At 44.9% G+C, this 17,300-nt stretch overlaps 1 protein-coding gene across 5 annotated transcripts in view; it reads left to right on the plus strand.

The window, feature by feature from the left end:
• Positions 1–17,300, plus strand: part of CFAP54 (cilia and flagella associated protein 54) — a 703,284-nt gene that overhangs the window by 674,805 nt on the left and 11,179 nt on the right. The window lies entirely within an intron of this gene.

A 17,300-nucleotide genomic window follows, 5' to 3' on the forward strand; every position in this document is an offset into this window, starting at 1 on the left:
GACATTAGGAGTGAGGTCCCTGCTCGCAAGCTTACAATCTACAAGGAAATGGGGGGACACAGTAGGTGAGAAATGCTTGTTAATTCAGGTCTGGCAATTATAATAGGGATTTTCATATAAAGCTGCATGATCCGGTCATCAGCCCGTGTGTTTAAGTGCAATAGACAAGTATCAAGTGCAGTTATGTGCATGAAGGGTGTGGAGACAGATGAATAGTAGGGTGCAGATTCAGAATAATATTTGGAAGTAGGGAACAGGGCAAAGTTAGCTTGCTGAGTAGTTGATGTGATAGGCTTCTTTGAAGAGATGGGTTTTCAAAGCGCGCTTGAATAGGTCAGGGCTAGGTATCAGTCTGATCGTCTGGGGAAGTGCATTCCAGAGAGCTGGAGCAGCACGAGAGAAGTCTTGGAGACGGAGGTGCGAGGTTCGGATTACGGGGGATGTTAGTCTTAGGTCATTTGTAGAACGGAGGGCACGTGTAGGGCGATAGACAGAGATGAGAGAGGAGATATAAGGCGGTGCAGAACAGTGGAGAGCTTTATGGGTGAGAGAGATGAGTTTATACTGGACCCTGTAGCGAATAGGTAGCCAGTGTAATGACTGGCATAAGATGGAGGCATCGGTGAAGCGGCTGGACAGAAATATGACCCTGGCTGCCGCATTCAAGATGGATTGGAGAGGAGAAAGTTTGGTAAGAGGGAGACCGATCAGAAGAGAGTTGCAGTAGTCCAGACGAGAATGAATAAGAGCGACAGTAAGAGTCTTAGCAGTTTCAAAGGTGAGAAAAGGTCGGATTCTGGAGATGTTTTTAAGATGCAGGTGACAAGAGCGACTGAGTGATCGGATGTACGGAGTAAAGGAAAGTTCAGTGTCGAATATGACCCCAAGACAGCGGGCATGCTGCTTGGGGGTTATGGTTGAACCCTCCAGGGTTATTTCGATGTTGGGTAGAGTGAGGTTAGTAGAGGGGAGAAACACAAGAAGTTCAGTTTTAGAGAGATTTAGTTTCAGATAGAGGGAGGACATGATGCTAGAGACAGCAGACAGACAATCCTTGGTATTTTGAATTAGGGTAGGGGTGATGTCAGGGGAAGAAGTGTATAATTGGGTGTCATCAGCATAGAGATGATACTGGAACCCAAATCTGCTGATTGTTTGTCCAATAGGGGCAGTGTATAAAGAGAAGAGGAGGGGGCCTAGGACTGAGCCCTGCGGGACCCCGATAGTAAGGGGACGAGAAGAGGAAGAGGAGCCGGAAAAAGATACAGTGAAGGAGCGGTCAGAGAGGTAGGAGGAGAACCAGGAGAGGGCTGTGTCCTTGAGGCCTATAGAGCGGAGCATAGTGAGGAGGAGCTGGTGATCCACAGTGTCAAATGCGGCAGAGAGATCCAGGAGAATCAGCAGGGAGCAATGACCTTTCGATTTAGCTGTTATTAAATCATTAGAGACTTTAGTGAGGGCAGTTTCAGTAGAGTGTAACGAGCGGAAACCAGATTGTAAGGGGTCAAGAAGAGAGTTATCTGAGAGATAGCGGATTAGACGGGAGTGGACCAGGCGTTCCAGGAGTTTAGAGATGAAGGGAAGGTTAGAGACAGGTCTGTAGTTAGCAGTGCAGTTCTGGTCCAGGAATGGCTTTTTAAGTAAAGGGGTTATGATGGCATGTTTAAATGAGGAGGGAAATATACCTGAAGAAAGAGAGAGGTTAAATATTTTAGTCAGGTGAGTGGTGACCACTGGTGAGAGAGACTGCAGGAGCTGTGAAGGAATAGGGTCACTGTTGCAGGTTGTAGGCCGAGCAGAAGCGAGGAGCTTGGAAACTTCTTCTTCTGAAACAGGCTCAAAGATGTCTAGTGAGCTTGAGGTGCGGCAGGGAAGGGGATCCAGGCACTGAGGAGATAGGGCTGAGATATCCTGATGGATGTGGTTGATTTTTTCTAGGAAATAAGTGGCCAGATCCTCACCGCTGAGGTTGGTGATGGGGGCCTGTACTTTAGGTTTCAGGAGGGAGTTTAAGGTTTCAAAAAGTCGTCTTGGGTTGTTGGATAGTGAGGTGATGAGGGTGGTGAAGTAGGATTGTTTGGTCAGATGAAGGGCAGAGTTATAGGTTTTGAGCATGAACTTATAGTGGATGAAGTCTTCTGCTAAGAGAGATTTTCTCCACTGCCGCTCTGCACACCTCGAGCATCGCTGAAGAGAGCGTGTTTGCGTTGTGTGCCAGGGCTGCCTTTGTCTGTGTCGGGTTTTTCTGCGTATAGAAGGTGCTGCTTCATCTAGGGCATTCTTCAGTGTATTATTGAAGTGTGACAATGCTATGTCTGGACAGGAGAGGGTGGAGATGGGGGCTAAAGATGTGTGGAGATTGTCCCTAAGCTGTTGGGTATTAATGGTACGTGTATTCCGATAAGTGTGGTAAGTGGGGGTGTCCCGGGTGAGGAGACAATTCTTGACAGAGAAGGAAAGAAGGTTGTGGTCCGAGAGCGGGAGAGGTGAATTAGTAAAGTCGTGCAGCGAGCCGGGACGGGAGAAAACCAGGTCCAGAGTATTCCCGTCCTCATGTGTAGGAGAATTAGTAAACTGTGAGAGGCCGAATGAAGAAGTTAGAGAAAGAAGATGAGAGGCAGACTGGGAGAGCGGATCATTGATGGGGATGTTAAAGTCTCCCATGATGAGGGTGGGGATGTCACAGGACAGAAAGTGAGTAAGCCAGGTGGTGAAGTGGTCTAGAAACTGGCGGGAGGAGCCTGGAGGGCGATAAACGACCGCCACTCGTAAGGAGAAGGGCTTAAAGAGTCTGACGGCGTGGACTTCAAAGGAAGGAAATGTAAGTGATGGAACCGGGGGGATGACCTGGAAAGCACATTGTGATGAAAGCAGCAAACCAACACCTCCACCCTGTCTGTTCTCAGGTCTGGGGGTATGTGAAAATTTCAGCCCACCAAACGAGAGAGAGGCAGCAGCGGTGGTGTCTGAATGCTGGATCCAGGTTTCTGTAATAGCCAGAAGGTTAAGGGAATTAGAGAGAAAAAGATCGTGAATGTAAGTCAGTTTGTTACACACAGACCGTGCATTCCAGAGAGCACTTTGGAAAGTGAGAGGAGAAGGCATGCACTGAATGTTAATAAGATTAGCAGGGTTTCTATATGCAGCTGGAGGAGAGTAATGTATGCTGGTGGAGGGAGGCCCAGGGTTGGGGGAGATGTCACCTGCAACTATTAAAAGGAGAAAAAACAGAAAAAGCAGGTGGTGGGATGATTTGTATGAACGTTTTGAGTGCTGCATGGAGGTTTTGGATGGTTTGGTGTGGGTAAGAAATGTCAATAGAGCCTCAGAGTTAAACATGGGAGAGGGGAAAAGGGAGGGGTGGATATGCAGAGAGTGCACAGAATGTGTAAAAGGGCAGGCGAGTTGTTAAAAAGCAGAAGTGAAGACAAATAAGCAGCAGGTTAATATGATCAATGCATACGTAGTACGACTGACCAAGAAGCAAGCGTGCATGAAAAACTTATGCACCTTACCTGTCTCCTGCCCTGTCCAACTGCATTGTCTAACTGCAAAACACTTTATCCTGTTGCACTTAATCTGTTGCACGCGTAAGCCCGCACGCGTGCTATCCCAGCCAGAGCTAAATATATATGAAATGAAATGTCTGCTAGCTTCAGCCACCAAGAGGCCACAATCAGTAATTAACCAATTAGCACAAGGCCAGAGCAGGCATTACTATGCAGGGTAAATAACTAACGCTGGACAAGGCCATCAAACTGAGAAAGGGAGGGAGAAAAAAAAAACACCTTTCTACACTTCAAAGCAGAAACCAAATAGATAAAAAATAAAGACCCACCACAGGAGTGATGGAATGAAATACCATAAAAATATCTGGCACTATATGATGCAGTTCACACTTGTCAGACAGCATACATGGATGATGGAATGAAATACCATAAAAATATCTGGCACTATATGATGCAGTTCACACTTGTCAGACAGCATACATGGATGATGGAATGAAATACCATAAAAATATCTGGCACTATATGATGCAGTTCACACTTGTCAGACAGCATACATGGATGATGGAATGAAATACCATAAAAATATCTGGCACTATATGATGCAGTTCACACTTGTCAGACAGCATACATGGATGATGGAATGAAATACCTGTGTGAAGAAGAGAAGAGAGGAACATCAGCTTCAATGCATTGTCTAACTGCAATCCTTCCTTATCTCCAGATTACAATTTTATTTCTCTTCCCCATCTCCCTGGGAGTATAAGCACACCCAGATCTGCTCTTCTGTGCAGGGCTACTCACCATCTAGACACCTTCTCTTCATAACTGGTTGCCAGATATAATGCTAATACAACAAGCTGATAGACAGCCGCAGGGCACACCGCATGGGCCTGCGAGCCACAGTTTCGGGAACTGTGACCTATAACATAGATATGGCTTGGAGGGATTAAAACTGGTTGACATTTGCTCTTTAATTGTACCTTAATAATCAGCTCCTACTACCGGATTATGGCTGAAAAACTTCAGGCTTTGCATCTTTCCATCTATATATATATAAACGCCTTATGTCTGTCTGTAACAGAAATTCCGCTGCACTGATTGGTCGCGGCCACAAGGCCGCAACCAATCAGCAACAGGCGCAGTCCGCAATTAGCAGGACGCATGCCACCGCTAGCCGCTGATCTCTCGATGGTTGCCACGGGTCATCTCCGGGCGCACGGGCGTCAGCAGCGACGCAGCCAGAGATACCCGGCGCTAGCCGGTACCCAGGGTCCGGAGGAGAAGAGACTCCTTCGGACCCTCGGTACCATAAACGTGTAAAAAATAGAATTCAAATAAAAGAGTGATCTACTCACCTTCCGATGGCCCGCGGAATCTGTCCCTCCTCTCCACGCTGCCGGCATCTTCCGTTCCCAGTACTGCTTTGTGCGAAATCCTGCTGATGACGTCGCGCTCTCACGAGAGGACGTCAGCAGCGGTCTTTGGCGCAAAGCAGTACTGGGAACGGAAGATGCCGGCAGCGTGGAGAGGAAGGACAGATTCCGGGGGCCGTCGGATGGTAAGTATATCAAATTTTTTATTTTAATCTGCCGCTGGCCATATTCTAGAGTACCCGATGCTTTAGAATCGGGCCAGTCATTTGTATAAAAGGCCAATGCTCATGTTTGCAATTTTCACAGGTTAGTTTTGGAATCATAACTGAAATGGCCATCTGAATTCTGCTTGTTGTTCATAGGGTGTATCCAAGGTAGTGAGATATTTTTGGTATTTGCATCCTGTAATAAGTAGACTGCATATATAATTTGTATCACCCAGTGTGCTATTTAAAGAATAAAATGCACATTTGTTAAACAGGTTCCTGAATTACAATATCAGATTGATAATATCAGATTTCATCCTGAAAAAAACTAAACATAGTTGATATCTCCAAACGGCATCATATTGAAATGTGGTATGGATCTATTTGTTAATTTATTCTCCTGTCCCTCAGATCATCAGCTGCAGATAGCTGACAGGTGCAGGCATATTGGTGTATTACCCTGAATGTAACAGATAGCTAACAAGCAGACAGCCCTTTGATTATTGTGTTTTATTACAGAAACAAAGCTTTGTTGCCTTTAAACATGTCATGATGAATTCAGTCAAACTCCCCTGTAATGTAATGTCATGAAATGTTTTCTACAAAGATGAAAGTGTCATTATGCAAACGTTCTTTATTATGAGTACACAGGGCAGATCCTCATCCGAAAATTCATAACATCTTTTATTGAAAATCTAGCATGCAAATATATTTGATTTTATGAAATAATTAAGCTTTGGTAAATGTTAAGCGCTGTGGAGGTTTGTTTTTCCTGCTTTATTGATTTCATTTTCCTTTGGTTTGGTGACTGGATGTACAATAATTGGATTGAAACGTAAGAATGATTTAATTTTGAAAATCCTTAATAACGAGGAGATGATGATATTTGGTCTGGTCTATAATGCAGTGATAAAAAGCATCATCAATACTATTTCAGAGGTTACAGATTCTTATTGACCGCACAACAATATATTTTTTACACAGCATGTGTAATGTGCTGGGAACACCTTTCAGATGCCATATATACCCCGTAAGAGTAGATTTTAATTTTGTGATATGTTATAGGCAGATTTTAGAGCATGACATGAATGTGAAAAAGCGTAGACAGACTGGCTATATTCAGACTACAGTTAACGTGAATCGGTTCACAGGACCCAGCCTATTTGACACGTCAGTAGTCTGTGGCTGCTGAACGGGAGCCCTGAGGACCGCCTCTTATTTGACGCGTCAGCGGCTCTTCTTTTGACTAGCTGTCCTAGTACAACGTCACATGTTTGTCACACCACAAAGATGAAGTCGCACCAGTCTGACTAATCAAAATTGCTACGAATACCCAGAGTTAAGAGGTGCTTCTTAGGGCTTCCTTCCAGAGACCACAGATCATTGACGTGACTGATGGACCAGGTCTTGCAAATCGAATTGCACCAGCTCTAATTCAGAAGCATGGCTTTTTTTTAATTCAGTGCTCGTATATCTCATGCCATACCATTACCAGTGGTTTATAACAGAAAAGTAGGAATGCAATCCAGCTTCTGAATCTTCAGTTAAGAAAGAATATTTATTGAACTATATACAATAGTCGCAATGCCAATAGAAAATAAACTTGCCAATGGGCAATTTAATTATGGGAGACAACAAAATAATAATTCAGGAACAAACTCAGCCTGATCAGACTCAATATTTACCATGCGTATAAAAAATCCAGTATGTAATCAGTCAGAGTCACATGTCACCAGCATGATGTGCTCATAAATGTGTAGATCCTTATTTTTTTTTAAAGACGATATGTTTTCTGCCAATGGCTCAGTTTTTGCGTCAATGTGTTGGATACCCTTTGAGTGAGTCCCCTCCATTGAAGAGATAATGGACCTACGTGGTGGAGTGGATTTGTTCTTATGGCTTGTGGACACCAAATAATGTGTTGAAACTGTCGGCTTAGTGACCATCCATTATTCCATCAAATCCTTCTTAATTCTTTGTCTGTCGCGAGCATTCTGTAAGTTTATTTATTATTTAGTATGCTTTTCTTATTCCACAGCGCTTTACAGACATTATCATCACTGTTCCCAATTGAGTTACCAATCTAAATTTTTCCTTATCAGTATGTCTTTGGAGTGTGGGACGAAACCGGAGACACCAAGGGAAACCCACGCAAACACAGGGAGAACACCCAAACTCCTTGCAGATGCACCGTGCTGCCCTACATCTTCAAGAAGGATGTGCTAAAGAATTTAATGCGTTAAACATGAGTTTATTATAATAGTATGAGAAGATTATCAGCTCTAATAGAGCTATGGGAGAGCCAACACATGCAATGGCCCATAGGACGTCATTATGTTCCACCAAATGGCAATGATGGCAAAAAGCTGTCCTCGTTTCCTAGAATCCATCTTGCAGAAATCCTTTTTATTGCTGCTAAAACATCATTCAGAATAACAGAACTGATTTACAGTCACGGAACTTTCAGTAATAAATCTACGACATGTGAATCCCACCTTACACTGAGAAATTCCGTTATCAAATGCCAAAAGCAAGTCAAAAGTAGGAAATTGATGAAAAGGTAGAAAGTTGCAAATAAGATTAATTCCTCCAACAGAACAGAAAAATAGGTTACCAATGAGTAAGAAGAAAAATAAAGTGAAAAGAAAAAAAGGGGAAAACATTTCAATGGGAGGAAAGTATTCAGTTTTAATAGATTTTCTGAACAATCTTTTCTACGTGCTTTTTCTGGCTGTGAACTATTGAAACTTGCAAACTGCTTTTCTCATCTTTGGTAATAACCGTTAACACCTGAGTCTAAACTCGTTATGTTGTTCAGTAAATGAAACTATTACACCTCATTAGTTCCTATGTTTTGAATAGCAAAAGTTTCTTTTCTGCAAAAAAATAAATGTATGAATGTATAAATGTGTAATCATTTATAGCCTAATAGGGAAATATATTGCTGGGTAAAGAGCAGTCCATGTACAATTTGTCCTTACTTGTGTTGCGAGAATTGAGATTAGCATGTCCTGGAAAAGGTCATAGAAAGTTTTACAAATGCCTAGTCCTGCAACGTGAGTACTGTTCTGCCATGTAATAGTGGAGAAAATGTGTATAGATGAATGCTGATATTTGCCTTTAGCTTCACTATTACTGCAAAACATGACCATCAGCATATGGAAACCCTACTGTTCTATGTTACAGATGTCATGATACCAGTGCTGGGTGACCGGCACTTCTGGGGTTAATGTTTTGATCTCAGGGCAGACTCTTACCTGCACACCTGGGACCTATTATGGTGGCCTCTCATTGGTTCTGGGAAAGCTTCTTATAGCCTCAGGAAGCTCCCATCCCCTGTCAGTTATACTTTTGCCCTTGGCATAGTGTGGTGACCCCTGAGTGTGTTTGTGCTGTGTTCTGGTTGCTTGATTCTCTGTGTACGACTCGGTCTGTTCTCTGGATCTTGCTTTGGATTCTGCTTGGTACCTTCTATGTCTGTTTTGTTTTGACCTCTGCTTGGCCCTGACTATCCGTTCTGTCTCATCCCTGGTACTTATATCTCTGTGTATGACCTCCGTTTTGCCTGACTCTGAGTATTTCTGTATGGTGTCCTGCCATCTCTGAAAGGAGGATGCTAAGCCCCGCCCCCTTGCAGTCACATGACCGTAGGTCCTGTGACTGCTTGCTAAACTTCAGCGTCCACAGGGCCTGTGTATCTGTACTTTCTGGCTGTACCTGACCCCGGGCCCCCCTACAGTATGGGTGAGTCCCTGCTCAGCGGAGGCTGCACACCGGTGCTGACAGGATCCTGACATTATAACTGACCATTAAGTTTTTGGGGTTTTTTTGTGCAGAGAGTTATGGATCCCATACAGTCTCTTTCTGACCAGATGAAAAGTCTGAGTCAGATGTTTCTGGGTTTATCTCTGGAGCAGCAAGCTCTGGCTCGTTCTCAGCATCAGGTTTCTGAGACAGTGCGAGGGGCTTTATCTGCTGGGTCTCCAGGGGCTGGGGCGAGGGATGTTGTTCTGGTGTCCCCGGAACCACCTGTTAAACTGCCTGACTTTTTTTCTGGGAACAAAAAGGAGTTCAGGGTCTTTATGGAGGGGTGCAAACTTTTTTTAGTTTGAGACCACGTTCCTCTGGGGACGAAAACCAGAAGGTAGGGGTCATTATGTCGTTATTAAGAGGGTCCCCACAAGCTTGGGCTTTCTCCCTTCCTCCCACTGCCCCTGAGAGAGTGTCTGTGAATGCATTCTTTGAGGCCTTCGGGCACATTTATGATGAGCCTGAACGAGTGCGATTGGGAGAGGACATGGTGATGAGCGTCTGTCAGGGAAAACACTCGGTAGAGTGGTTTTGTACTGAATTCCGCCACTGGGCCGCAGAGGTCTCTTGGGACGTCGCCGCACTCCGAGGACTCTTTCGCAGAGGCTTGTCCGAGCGGCTGCAGGATGCCTTGGCGTTACATCCCCCACCTAACTCTCTCGAGGACGCCATGACCCGGGCCGTCTGGATGGACCGCAGGCTGCAGGCCAGAGGGGTGATGCAGGTGGAGACTCCATTGTTCCCCAGTGGAAAAGAGACTGCCCCTGAGCTCATGGATGTAGGCGCCCTCTCCCTGAAGGATACGGAGAGGAAACGCCGGAAGGACAAGCAGTTATGCTTTTACTGCGGTAAAGCGGGACATTGGAAAAGGGAGTGTCCTGATTGCCCGTCTTCGACCCGGTCGGCGGGAAACGACTAGGTGTGGGTAGTTAACGGGGAGACCACTCAGACCCTCAGGTACCCTTTTCCTCATTTTCTAAAGTGTTACTTCATGTGGAACTGTGTGGACGGTAGTTCTTTTCCCTCTACAGCCTTCGTGGACTGCGGATCATCGATTAATCTCATTGATTCCGAATTGGTCACACACTGCAAGATAGGGACAGTTAGGCTCAAGGTTCCAATCAAGGTGGTGGCCATTGACTCCTCTCCCCTCACTAAGGAGGGAATTCTCTTTATGTCTGACTTGTTTTTGCTCAGAGTGGGCGCTACTCATGTGGAAAACCTAAGTTGTTTTGTTCTGGACAATCTACCTGCAGGGTTGGTCTTGGGCATGCCCTGGTTACAACGCCATAACCCAGTTATTAACTGGAAAACGGGGGAGATTGTTCAATGGGGGTTTAATGATTTTAAGTTATGTGATAAATCCGCACTGCTGGTTGATCCTGTTAAATCTGTGTCTGTATCATCTGTCGAGCTGGAAGGTATTCCGGAATGCCTGAAGGACTTCGAAGATGTATTCTCTGAAAGCGAGGCCGAGACGTTACCGCCACATAGACCCTTTGACTGCGCTATCGAGCTGGTCCCGGGGGCTAAATTACCTAAAGCCCGTCTGTTTAATTTATCCGGCCCTGAGCGCTTGGCTATGAAAGAGTACATTGCTGAAAGTCTGCGCAAGGGACACATACGTCCTTCAGTCTCACCTGTAGCGGCAGGTTTCTTTTTTGTTAAAAAAGATGGCAGGTTACGTCCCTGTCTCGATTTTCGGGAGCTTAATCAGATTACTGTATGGAATACGTACCCCCTTCCATTGATTCCCGATTTGTGTAACCAACTATCAGGGGCTAAGTGGTTTTCTAAACTGGATCTTCGGGGGGCATATAATTTGATAAGGGTCCGAGAGGGAGATGAATGGAACCACTGCGTTCCTCACGTCCGAGGGACTGTTTGAAAATTTTGTCATGCTGTTTGGTCTTACCAATGCCCCCGCCATATTTCAGAATTTCATCAACGTGGTATTCTCGGATCTCATTGGTCGTTTTGTCGTGATCTACTTAGATGATATTTTGATATACTCCTCAGACAGGCATTCTCATCTGGAACATGTACGAACTGTTCTCCAAAGACTGAGAGAAAATCATCGGTATGCCAAATTGGAGAAATGTGTATTTTGTGTGCAAGAATTGTCTTTTTTGGGATTAATTGTATCCTGTGAGGGTTTTCGCATGGACCCCAAGAAGGTGCAGGCCATTGCGGATTGGGTGCAACCCCGAGATCTTAAGGGTCTTCAGTGCTTCTTGAGGTTCACCAATTATTACCGCAAATTTATCCGGGGGTTTTCGCAGGTGGTGAAACCTCTCACGGATCTAACATGCAAAGGTGCGGATGTGAGAAATTGGTCTTCGCTCGCAAAAGAGGCCTTTGCAACGCTGAAAAAATGTTTTATGTCTGCTCCTGTGTTGGTACAGCCAGATCCGTCCAAACCATTTGTAGTGGAGGTGGATGCCTCCGAGGTGGGGGTGGGGGCATTGTTGTCCCAAGGGCCTGCCACTCTAACCAACCTCAGGCCATGTGCTTTCTTTTCCAGGAAGTTCTCTGCTGCTGAAAGAAATTATGATGTAGGCAATAGAGAGCTTTTTGCGGTCAGTTGGCGTTTGAGGAGTGGAGGCACTTTTTGGAGGGGGCCAGTCACCCGGTTACTGTGATCACTGATCACAAAAATTTGTCATACATTGAGTCTGCTAAAAGATTAACGCCCAGACAGGCCCGTTGGTCACTTTTTTTTTTCTCGTTTCCAGTTTACTATTACATTCTGTCCAGGGTCAAAGAATGTCAAGGCTGACGCCTCATCTCGTAATTTTCACCAAGTGTCTGCCCCTGAGCCACCGTCCTCCATTCTGCACCCTGGGGTGGTGTTAGCAGGTATCTCATCTGAATTGGAATGGGAAATTGAGGGGGCCCATTTGCTGGCTCCTGCGGCTAAGCCAGGGGGCAAGTTGTTTGTCCCAGAGCAACTTCGCCTTAAACTCTTGCAAGAGTTCCACGAATCCAAGTTGTGTGCTCACCCTGGTGTATCAGCCACGCGACTGGCGGTGGCTAGGATCTTCTGGTGGCCTACCCTTGGTTCTGATATAAAGAAATTCATTTCTGGTTGTGGGGACTGCGCTCGTTCTAAAAGCACCCATAGCCGGCCGGCCGGGGAGCTGATGCCCTTGGAAGTTCCCGAAAAACCATGGACCCACCTGTCCATGGATTTTATTACCAATCTTCCCTCTTCCAGGGGTAATACTGTGGTATGGGTAGTGGTGGACAGATTTTCAAAGCAGACTCATTTTGCACCCCTATCCGCATTACCTTCTGCTGAGATCTTATCCAGATTGTTTGTCCAGCATGTGGTCCGCTTGCATGGGGTACACCTGAATGTGGTGTCTGATCGTGGTGTGCAGTTTGTGGCTAAGTTTTGACGTGCTTTCTGCAAAAAATTAGGGATATTTCTGTCCTTTTCATCTGCATACCATCCTGAGAGTAATGGTCAGACGGAACGCATTAATCAGTCTCTGGAACAGATCCTCAGATGTCTGACTTCTGCTAGACAGAATGATTGGTGTGTGATATACTGCCATTGGCTGAATTTGCCTTCAATAGTCGGGTGACTCAATCCACTGGTATGTCCCCTTTCTTGATCAACTATGGGTTCAGTCCTCATTTTGGTGAGTTTTTTCATCTGGATTCGGGGTGTCCCGGGGCAGAGGGCTCTGTTCAGCGGTTAAAAGATACATGGGCAGAAGTCCAGCGGCGTATATCTAGGTCTCAAGGCAGGTATAAGTTTTTCGTGGACAGGAAACGAACACCTGGTCCCATGTTTCAGGTTGGAAAGTTTGGCTCTCCACGCGAAACATTAAGTTAAAGATTCCGTCAGCCAAGTTGGGCCCAAAATTCATTGGCCCGTAAAAGATTGTGGAAAAAATCAATCCAGTAGCATACAGACTGTACCTTCCACCCTCTTTCAAGATCCCTAACGTCTTCCATAGATCTCTACTGAAGCCTTATGAAGCAGTCCGGGGAGAATCTGAGTCCGCTGCTCCTCCGGTTGCGGTTGAGGGACATGTGGAATATGAGATTGGTCACATCGTAGATTCTAGGTTGGTACGGCGGTCAGTACAGTACCTAGTTCATTGGAAGGGGTATGGGCCGGAGGACAGGTCATGGGTGCCGGCCCGGTTGATGCATGCGGATTGCCTGGTTCGGGCTTTCCATGCTAGGTACCCGGGCAAGCCTGGGGGTCCAGAGGCCCCCCGTTGAGAGAGGGGTACTGTCATGATACCAGTGCTGGGTGACCGGCACTTCTGGGGTTAATGTTTTGATCTCAGTGCAGACTCTTACCTGCACACCTGGGACCTATTATGGTGGACTCTCATTGGTTCTGGGAAAGCTTCTTTATAGCCTCAGGAAGCTCCCATTCCCCATCAGTTATACTTTCGCCCTTGGCATAGTGTGATGACCCCTGAGTGTGTTTGTGCTGTGTTCTGGTTGCTTGATTCTCTTTGTAAGACTCGGTCTGTTCTCTGGATATTGCTTTGGATTCTGCTTGGTACCTTCTATGTCTGTTTGGTTTTGACCCCTGCTTGGCCCTGACTATCCGTTCTGTCTCATCCCTGGTACTTTACTGATATCTCTGTGTATGACCTCCGTTTTGCCTGACTCTGAGTATTTCTGTATAGTGTCCTGCCATCTCTGAAAGCAGGATGCTAAGCCCCGCCCCCTTGCAGTCACATGATCGTAGGTCTTGTGACTGCTTCCTAAACTTCAGCGTCCACAGGTCCTGTGTGTCTGTACTTTCTGGCTGTACCTGACCCCGGGCCCCCCTACAGTGCGGGTGAGTCCCTGCTCAGCGGAGGATGCACGCCGGCGCTGACAGGATCCTGACAACAGAGCTGTAGGCACTTTGGCCTTGACTCATCAAAACTCACCCGTCATGGTGCAGTCATACGCTTTGGATTCATGGAGAGGTGCACTGCTCTTCATGAATATGGAGCATCTAACAAGTGGCGAGCGTCTCTGCGCACCACAGTAAAAATCTCACTCCAGTCATGGAATGGAGTGAGATTTCTGGCTTATGGAACCCCATCGTTCTTCATAAATTAGACAAGCTGTGGCTTCACGCCCCTGCCCCGCCCAAGCCATTATAGTCACCGCTTAGTAAACCATAAATGCAGCTGTAATCAATCTCTGGCATTTTGCTTGACAATCTACTCTGTAGTGTATGTGAGCAGCATGTGTATGCAGAGGCAGCTGTCAATCAAATTGCAGGGTAGTGATTACAGCTGCACTCACTGTATAGTGAGCAGTGACTAACAGCTTCCTGCACCCCCTGATGATTGGAAGCTGCAGGAAGGCTGCAGGTGAATTTTCTCCATGTGGCCTCTCCCGTTACGGCAGTCATGCTTTCAACTTGCAGAATGACTATATCTGCAGAAAAATAGCTTTTCTAAACGTGAGGTTCCATTCGCATAGAACAATTTTCCTATATAAATGTTGTGAAACTAAAGAAAATGGAAGGAGACTCATTGGTTCTGCACCAGCATCATGGTCATGAATAAAGCAAGCTTCTGCTACGCCCAACAATAAAGTCTGTCAGCACCCATAGAACTCCTATGCTGTCATAAATAGTATTGGTATACTAGTATGTCGAGAACAGTTTTAGTGAACCAGATGATCCTGCGTTTTAGGTCTCATTTATATGGCTTGTCATCAGTAACTGTGTTTTGACCACAGCTATATAGGGGAAATGTTCTGAATATGTACATACTGTCATTTTATTTTTAATTAATTTGATTCAATCAGTGGACAAACCGTAGCAGAAGGGTAATATACATAAAGAAAATGAAGGACAAATATCCTGTTTACAAGGCCGTACTACATATATCAATGTAATATGGACAGTAATTGATATGTTTAAATGGGTTGTCTGGCCTTAGGGTACATGTTTTCAGTCACTGCATGTGTCTGCAGACTTGTGAATCTTCACATCGGGCACATTGCGCACTCTGTGGATTCTCCAACGTTGAGAGTGGGGAGCGCGTGACCACAAGTATGTGATTTGCATACATGCGGTTATGTGCTGTGTTATGATTGAGTCACCGAGGAGGAAAAAAACAAAACACAAGCTCAGCCCAGAAAATCAGAGAGGTTGGAAACTAGCGGATTGCAGACCCCTGATCCTATCACACAACTAGCAGTAGCCGTGGAGTGTTCCTACGGTGATTCTAGACACCTCGTCACAGCCGGAGATCTACACAAGCCTAAAGAGAGAAAAGAGAAAAACTGACTGCCCCAGAGCAGACCCCAAAGCAATAGGCAGCCCCCAACATATAATGACGGTGACGCAAGGTGAAAACACTAACACAGATAGAAAGATAGGTTGAGCAAACGATGGGGCCCAAGCTAACTAAAAAGGACAGGACAGAAAAGCTGCTGTCTGCAATCCGAGAAAACCCTGCCAAAAAATACTACCAACACAACTGATAAGCAAAAAGGACCCTGAAGTCACTAGACTTCAAACCCTAAATCAGCACTCAGAATATTCTGGAAGCAGAGCAAAAGAGAACACTGATCAAGGAAAAAGAATCCAGCACACCCCTGGCCGGGGATGGCTGAACTCAAAAAACAAGGTAAACAAAACCAAAACTAATAAGTTCAAAAGCAGAGCAAAAACTTATCTTTGGGAAGCAGGAATCAGACTGGTCTCCAAGAATCCAGCAGAGAAATCACCAGCGACTAAGAAGGGCGTCGGCTGCCTTATATCCAGTCTGTAGTTCCCGTTACCCAGTCACGATCCACCTGATCAGGTGTTTGGTTTCTTTCATCCAAATCATCCTCACTACCTTCGTTCACCAGAAGAGGGAGATCCTCGGACACAAAAGATGAATGAACAGATCAGCTCACAACAGTGCTGACTAGATGGGTGCGGCCTCTCTCAGTGCTGTGTGTTGTGAGGTTTCACAAGTCTGCAGTATAGTGACTGTAGACTTGTATCCCAATCCGGACAACCCCTTAAATACTTAGTACAGAATGTATGTTTAGATGAAGCAATGACAACAATGTCATTAGTGTCATTTGAGTCCTTACCAAGCAATATCGTTTTCTTATGAGATTTACCACTCATTGATGTCATATGGTATGTGACCTCAAGTCAATGCGTAATATTAGGGTTGTGACCACTGGACCTATTACATTGGTATACATAGCTCAGCGAAATGCTACAGCTCCTTCAGCTTTTTCCTGACACCATGCTACTCTACTAGGAGCTGTCTTGCATTTTATTCTCCTACAGTGGTTTTTTCATTTGGGATTAACATTGCAAAACCCATTGAACTGCTAATATGGAGGACAGAGTAGGAAACAGGAAATAGGCATAGTGTTTATACTATAGTAAAACTATATTACAACCACATTATTCAGATCTTTATCAAATGTTGAAACATAAAGAAAAAACACAGTGACAAACGTGCAAAAATACTCTGTTGTAAAAAATATATATAACAGTAAACAGCAAGTGCTAGTAAAAAGATAACAAAAACAGGGTATTTAGTTGATATGTTTTTTGCAAAAAATGTATACTAAGCCACTCCACCAACGTCACGGTATACCTATCTCGGAGCAGTCCTATCTAATGTATTTAAAACCTGATCATGTGAACAGTACCTATATGAACAGGATTCAGAAAGGCGCTTCCTGATGTGGGCACGCTGTGCAAGACGGCTCTTTATGTGCATGTCCCACAAGAGAGGGGCAGGAATCTCCCAAACCTTGCATAAGCAAGAAACTAATAGATTAAAACACATGAGACATGCACAAAAGTGAACAGGTCAGTAAGACAGTGTTCACACCACCCAAAGACTGAAACGCAAAGAAAACACACAGTATTACAAACATGCAAAAATACTCTGTTGTAAAAAATATATGTAACAGTAGACAGCAAGTGCTAGTAAAAAGATGATAACAAAAACGGTATTTATTTGATATGCACCCAAAGACTGAAACACAAAGAAAAAACACAGTATGACAAATGTTGTTGGTGGAAGACTTCACCAACAGATTTGATGCCAGCAGCTTGGTTTTCAGAAATTATATCTACAAATTATACAGTATCTACATTTGTTTCTGACTAGAGAAAATATCAGTGAACACCTGGAGCAAGCCATTAACATTATAGACCACATAGGAAGTAATCAATAAGTACTGGGAAAATATAGGGCTAATAACCAGTGTTACACAGTGTCCTTATTAGTTGGCTGGCCAATCCCTCTGAGATCAGTAGGTTTGGTAAGGGGGCCACTTGTTAGTAGCCCTGTATTTTTTTGGCATAGTTTATCTACTCTTATTGTGGCCTAACATTTTTATTGTTTGTTCCAGATGTTAACTGATTTATTTCAGCATTAGCTCTTCTAGTAGTGTGTATTTGT

The sequence above is a fragment of the Dendrobates tinctorius genome, unplaced genomic scaffold, assembly GCF_039654945.1.
Source record: "Dendrobates tinctorius isolate UK_male_01 unplaced genomic scaffold, ASM3965494v1 ptg000241l, whole genome shotgun sequence".
Taxonomy (NCBI): Eukaryota; Metazoa; Chordata; class Amphibia; order Anura; family Dendrobatidae; genus Dendrobates; species Dendrobates tinctorius.